Here is a 7,044-nt window from a genome sequence, read left to right as displayed (position 1 = left end):
TGGGAATCCTGAATCGCCATTAAAAAAGAGGGAAATCTTGGGGCGCCTGGGTGGCTTAGTGGGTTAAGCCTCTGCCTTCGGCTCAGGTCATGATCTCAGAGTCCTGGGATCAAGCCCCGCATCGGGCTCTCTGCTCAGTGGGGAGCCTGTTTCTCCCTCTCTCTCTTGCCTGCCTCTCTGCCTACTTGTGACCTCTCTCTGTGTCAAATAAATAAATAAAATATTAAAAAAAAGAAAAAGAACTGCCATCGGCAGCAACATAGATGGACTTTGAGGGCGTTATGCTAAGTGAAATAAATTAGAGACTAATACCATACGGTCTCACTTATATGTGGAATCTAAAAACAAGACGAAAGGAAAAAAACCGAACTCACAGATACAGAGAACAGACTGCCAGTGGCCAGAGGTGGGGCGGTGGGCGTGGGCAAAATAAGGGAAGGGAGTCGAGGGGTACAAACTTTCCGTTCTAAAAGAAGTTAGTCCGGGGGATACAATGTGTACAGCATGTGTTCGGCATCGTGGCTACAGTTAAGGATACAGTGTTGTGTATTTGAAAGTTGCTGAGAGAGTCGATCTTCAAAGTTCTCGTCACAAGAAGAACATTTTAAGTACATACGTTGACAGTGACAAGATTTATTGTGATCATTTTGCAGCATACCCAAATAGAATTACGGGGTGACCTCAAACTCCTATGTCGGTTATAGGTCAGTAAAAAATAGTAATAAAATAAAATAACAAGCCCCCCCCCCAAAACCCCCCACCGGTAGTGGCCCACGGATCGGTGGTTTAGCATTACCCATGTAGACCAGCCCCAGGGATGTTCATCCAGTTTTACTTTTCTAGAGAATATCCGTAAGTTTTCTCAGAGCTCCCCCTGCTGGGAGCTTCCATCTCTTACCCCCATTCCCACCCCCCCACCCGGGTATCTGGGGTCTCTACCTCTAGGCAGCAGAGATGGACTGCCCGGACATTAGTTAGGCTGCAGTGGGTTGTTTTTTTTTTTTTTTAAGATTTTATTTATTTATTTATTTATTTATTTATTTATTTGGGATAGAGTGAGAAGGGACAAGCAGGAGGTGGGGTGGAGTGCCTAGGGAGAGGAGGAAGCCGACTCCACTGAGCAGGGAGCCGGACATGGGGCTCGATCCCAGGACCCTGGGATCATGACCTGAGCTGAAGGCAGACACTTAAACGACTGAGCACTCCCCTCCCAGGCGCCTTGGCTGCTGTGTTTTTTAAATTTGAATTTTTTATTAAGATAATACAGATACATTGTTTCACCCTTGTCTGGGTATCTAAAGGCTCAGAACAATTTGTAACAAAGTGACAGTTCCCTGTTCCACTTCTGCCCGCTCGATCCCTTCCTCGAGTCACCAACCATTTTCAACACCTGCTCTTTCCTCTTGTATGAACCTCGCTTTCAGGCATTCTCTTTTTTGACTTCCTGTTATGACCTTGCTCTCCGATGATGTCCTATGTGCTTTAATATCTTTTCCCATTATATTTGCCTTAGGCTTACCGGTACCTTTCTGTCTTTTTTTTTTCCCCAAAGATTTTATTTATTTATCTGAGAGAGAGAGAGAGAGACAGCGAGAGAGGGAACACAAGCAAAGGCAGTGGGAAAGGGAGAAGCAGGCTTCCGGCTGAGCAGGGAGCCCGACTCGGGGCTCGATCCCAGGACCTTGGGACCGTGACCTGAGCTGAAGGCAGACACTTAACAACTCAGCTACCCAGGAGCCCCAGCTTTTGTCTTGTTTCGTCTTTTTGGTTTTGCCATGGACCTAAACATCTAAGACAAAGATTGACAAACTACAACCCTTACACCAATCTGGCCATCTGCCTGTTCATATAAATAAAGTTTTATTGATACACAGCCATGCCCATTCATGTATTTCTTGTTTCTGGCTACTTTGTGGTGTAACAGCAGAGCGGCGAAGTTGCGACAGAGACTATATGACCCACCAAGCCAAAAATGTTGTTATCTGGCCCGGACAGAAAAAGGTTGCCAACCCCTGATATAGAATAATTGATCAGTCCTTTCTTTCCCCTCCTGGGAATCTTGGACTCTGAGCCCACTCTCCCCTCTGTTCCAGCCTTCCAGTCTGGTTGTTTGTATGTGCGGTGAGGTCATGCAGGATTTGGGTGAGTCCTAAATTCAATGACTAGTGTTTTTATAGGAAACACACACACACACACACACACAAGGAGCCAGAAGGGGGCTCCCGGAGGAGACAGCTCCCAGCAGAGGTCCCAGTTCCCACATTCACATGTATTACATTCTCCTTCAAATATAATTTCACTTTTTGTAATTTGTGAATGGCTTGTAACTTCCTATCACCTGTCAACTATAATTTCACCTGTTGCGCCATTTGCAGAAGTTTCCGATTTCTTATCAACTGTGCACCCCAAGTTTCTTCCGGCTGTGCCTGTCAAGAATTGGAGGAAACTGGAAACCAACTACATGTCTGTCAAACTCCTCAACAATGTTTTTAAAAAGGTGAATGAGTGATGGGCTCCATGATAACGACGAATCTCATAGACATAATTTTACACAAAGAGGTCAGACCCAAGAGAGGACATTTCCAGAAGACTGAGATACCTAACGGATATCAGAAGGGAGTCCTTCTACAATTTGGAGTTGAAACATTGAGTTGCACATTTTCGTCTGTATCTTCACATTTCTTAATATCATTTTGGCCTGTGCTCACCACAAGATAAAAAGAATGTATCCTGATATGAATCGACGGAACAGCTTCTTTCCCCCGCTACCCAACACTCCATAAACCGAAAATGTTAAAATAAAACCAGAATCCACCATAACTTTGACAACGTAAGGAGCTTTGTTCCATCGGCGTTTAAACCCCAGCGCAGGAGGAATGGCAGGTAGGAGAAGCAGGCTCCCCGCTGAGCAAGGAGCCTGATGCAGGACTCCATCCCAGGACCCTGGGATTGTGACCTGTGCGGAAGGCAGTTGCTTAATCAACTGAGCCACCCAGGCGTCCCCCTTCTGTCATTTCTTAAAAGTCACTGATTTCTGTGCGTGGAAGCTAGACGGCTCACCCATTGTCAGGATCACAACTAGTGAGGTCACAAGTAAGCCACGAGGCGAACATTCTTCGTTTCATATTTCTGAAGCAGGCGGTAAGAATTCTCAGTGGCTTTGGTCATTGAGTTGTTTTAACTGCACCTTTTTAAAAGCTGCTCCCATGTCTTTTCCCCCCTCTTCCTGCCTTGCCCCTCTGATTGGCGGGCGACGTGGAACCTTGGCCCAGGCATCCTACCCCCTTCCTCCCCTGGTTGCCTAGAAGTGGTTAAGACAGTTTGCTGAAAACAAATGGGAGTGAAGAAAAAAAATGTGGTTGACGCGTATTCAGCCTGTCCTTTTCGGAGGCTGTTCGAGGTCACAGCAGTTTGCTATGGAAATGATTCAGTATCGCAGAGAAATGTGATGGCCGATGGCCAGAAAGTCATGAGAAAAAGATCTTGGTGGCGCACAGGTGTTTGCCACACAAAATCCCCTCTTCTGAGGCTGCATCGTTATGGAAATTGTCCCTTTAGGCCACCCTTGAAAGGATCCGATGCTCACGCTCAGGTCTGCGCCAAAAAGAAGTGGCTCTTAAAACACCTCCCCCAATGCATAAATGGCCTTTAAAGTTCTAATGGTGCTGGTTAATTAACAGTCATTAGTTAAATAAAAACAGTCAATTAGGAAGAAGCCCGTCTGGGAGGAAAAAAAGAAAAAAGTTTTAACAACCACGGAAGGGAAATCCTTTCAAGAAGATTTGGAGAGCGCCCAGAGGGATGTGTTTCGTACCATTCCTGCACTCAAGCTCATTTTAGTGGTCCTGTGGTTTTATTGGCTGATTCTTTACTTGCAAACATGTGGTTAAACCTTTTGTGTTGTTTGGTTTTTATTTTATATTTTAGCAGAAAATATCTTTTCATTTTATTACGCCTTTGAGGGTTTTTTACACCCCCTCCCCGCAAAAATCCCGTGGGACAAGTCATGTTTGTGCTTTGTAAATACAAGGACACATGCAGACATGCAGACAGAGAGACAGACAGACAGCCTCGATAGTAGGACAGGATCTACGGAGAGAAGCTCAGCCTTTCGCCTGGTGTTTCTATTCCCTGTTTATGTTTACTCTGTTCCAAGAAAACTCTCATATGCAAGCATGCTGCAAGGGGAGCAGCGGGGAGGGGCGGTCCTGGGTAGAGGTCAAGTGCGTGCTTGGTTCCCACCCCCACTCGGCGGCTCATTAGCTAGCTCTGTGAGTCTCCTGCAAGGACCTTCTGGCTGCAGTCAGCAAGACTGTCAGTCTGCAAAGGCGGCGGGACTCAATATCCTCAATATCCGTATCCGTCTGCAGCCCAACCCACGAGTTGCAGCAGCTGGAGTGTTGGCTGGGACATGGAAATTTCAGGGTTAAAAAAAGGTTTTTTTAAAGGTTATTTTTCAGATATAATTTCTATAACATAAACTTCATCATATCAACGTGTATAATTTGGTGGTTTTAGCAGATTTAAAGTGTCGTGGGCGGGGCGCCTGGGTGGCTTAGTTGGTAGAGTGTCTGCCTTGGCTCAGGTCATGATCCCGGGGTTCTGGGATCGAGTCCCTTATTGGGCTCCCTGCTCAGCAGGGAGTCTGCTTTTCCCTCTCCCTCTGCCATACCCCGTGAATGATCCTCCCGGTAGTTAAGAGGACGAAACAAGCAGGATGTTGCCTTCCATATACCCCCTTCCCTCTACCACCGCCAACGTTTCTGCTCCTCCGGCTTTGTGCACCACACTCTGGCCCTGCCATTTCCCCTCTAAACTCTTTCCTGTGTGATATCCTTGAGAGCAGTGTGTGGTTCAAGTAGCTTCCTTAAGCAGGCAAAACGCTCTTTTGGGAACGGACTGTAAGCAGACGCACTAAGGGAAATGTCAGCCTCTCCTCGGCCCACGGAGGAGCAGAGGTTCCTTCCTCTCCTCCCTGGCTCTCCCCCATGCCTAAGGTCAACAGGAACCTGGCATTTCTTTGATGAGGGATTACTTGGACCTGGACCCGCATTGGGATCCTGGGAAGCGAAGAGTGACGAACAGAAGGTAAGTCCTGAGCTGAATTTTCCTGCAGGAAATTCACCCCCCATCCCCTGCCCTAACATGATCTATAGCCACTCCTTGGGCTGGAGATGGCGGGATGGAGATGGAAAGTTATGGACCATCCTGGAGCAATCTTGTCTGTCTCTTGTGGATTCTATCAGAGGCTTACAACCCTTTTGATAAGCACAGAATCGCACTCTTTCCCTCCTCGTTCCCCTCGTGCAAAAGCTTCCTCAAAGTTTCTGCCCATCTCACCTTGAGGGATTTGGGCAACAAAAGAACTGAAGGCAGGGTCTCTGAGAGATGTTTGCACGCCCACTTTCCAGCAGCATTATTCACAAGGGCGGAGAAGTGCCGCAACCCAAAGGGTCCACCAGTGGATGAACGGATAAATGCAGTGCGGTCCATCCACGTGCTGGAACATGGTCCAGCCTCAGGAAGGAAGGGACCCTGACGCCTGCCACGACACGGAGGGGCCCTGAGGACACGGGGCTCAGCGAGAGCAGCCAGACCCAGAAGGACACATCCCGCAGGACCCCACTCCCAGGAGGGCCCCAGAGGAGTCCTGTCCAGACAGGAGAGGAGAGGGTGGGAGCCGGGGCTGGGCAGGGGGTGGGGAGTCCGTGCTTTGTGGGGACAGAGTCTCCGTGTGGGGAGATGGAAAGTTCTAGAGACAGAGGGTGGGGGTCAGTGTGCTTCATGCTGCTGAGCTTTATACAAAAATGGTGAAACCAGCAAATTTTATGTATATTTTATCTCAAATCTTAAAAATGTTTTAAAAAGATAGATTTGGGCAGGTTTGCACCTGCATGGTTGGTGATCTAATGTCCCTTCATTCAACAGTGATTTTCTGAGGAACACCGCTGCTCCAAGCTTGGTTCTGGCCAGACAAGGTTTCTTCACCGTGGCTCTTGACCGTAGGGCTGGATTATTCTCTGGAGCGGAATCATCCTGTGCGTGATAGCGTGTTGAGCAACATCTCTGGTCTCTTCCCACTCCGTGCCAGGAGCCCCTCTTAGTTGTGACAACCACAAATGTCCCCAGACATTGCTGGGTGTCCCCTGTGGGGCAGAATTGCTCTTGGTTAAGAACCTCTGCTGTAGGTGATGACGATCCCGGAGAGAAGGCAGAAAAGGTTCCTGCCCTCATGCAACCTGCTAAGCCTGGATGGGGTCGGGGAGAGGCGGTCCTCAGGAAGAGCAAATGGAAACGGCGCGGAACTGGCATTTCCACCGGTGACAAGACACAAAGATTATGAACTCCGGACTGCAGGTTTTTCAGAAGAAATCGCAGCAAAATATGGTCCCAGCCCTTGGCTGCACACCTATGCTGAGGGTGCCGAAGGGTGACGGCAGGAGGGAACGTGTTCAAAGGGCATCTGGGCAGGGAGCTTCCGGGGTGCTGAGTGCTGGGTATGGGGAGGGCCTGGTGAGGGCATCCCAACGGCACACCTGGGCTCTGGGACCCAATAGGGTGGGGTCTGTGTGCTGTAGCGGCTGCACGGAGGCATGCCAGAAACTGAAGGGCCAGAGACATCTGGGCAGCCGAGGGAGGCAGTTTGTTGCTAAATCAGGATGGGTCTGTTTGGGAAGAGGCCCTCATGAACATGAAAAAGCTGGTGTGGAGACATCTTTGATGCTTTCCTTAAGCCTGTGCTGGCTTCCCTCCACAGAGGAGCCAGCGGTGGTTCCCGAATTCCTAGGGACCAGGAAGAGAGTGAGATGGGCCAGGTAAAAGCAGTTGCCGGTGACAGCCCGCCAAGGTAGTGGTTGGGGTTGGGGGGTTGTGTATCCAGGGTCAGCCCCACGAGATCCCCTGCATTTCATTTCATGCTCTGCCGTCCCTGTCTTGAAGCCTCTAATAATTGTCAAACAAGGAGCCTTTCTCTCCACAGGCTGACACAGGCAGGATGCAGCTCAGTATTCCGTCTCCAGGGACTTTAGTTTTCTTCTTCTTTCA

Source organism: Meles meles, chromosome 20 (assembly GCF_922984935.1).
Source record: "Meles meles chromosome 20, mMelMel3.1 paternal haplotype, whole genome shotgun sequence".
Classification (NCBI taxonomy): domain Eukaryota; kingdom Metazoa; phylum Chordata; class Mammalia; order Carnivora; family Mustelidae; genus Meles; species Meles meles.
This window is presented reverse-complemented; position numbering follows the sequence as displayed.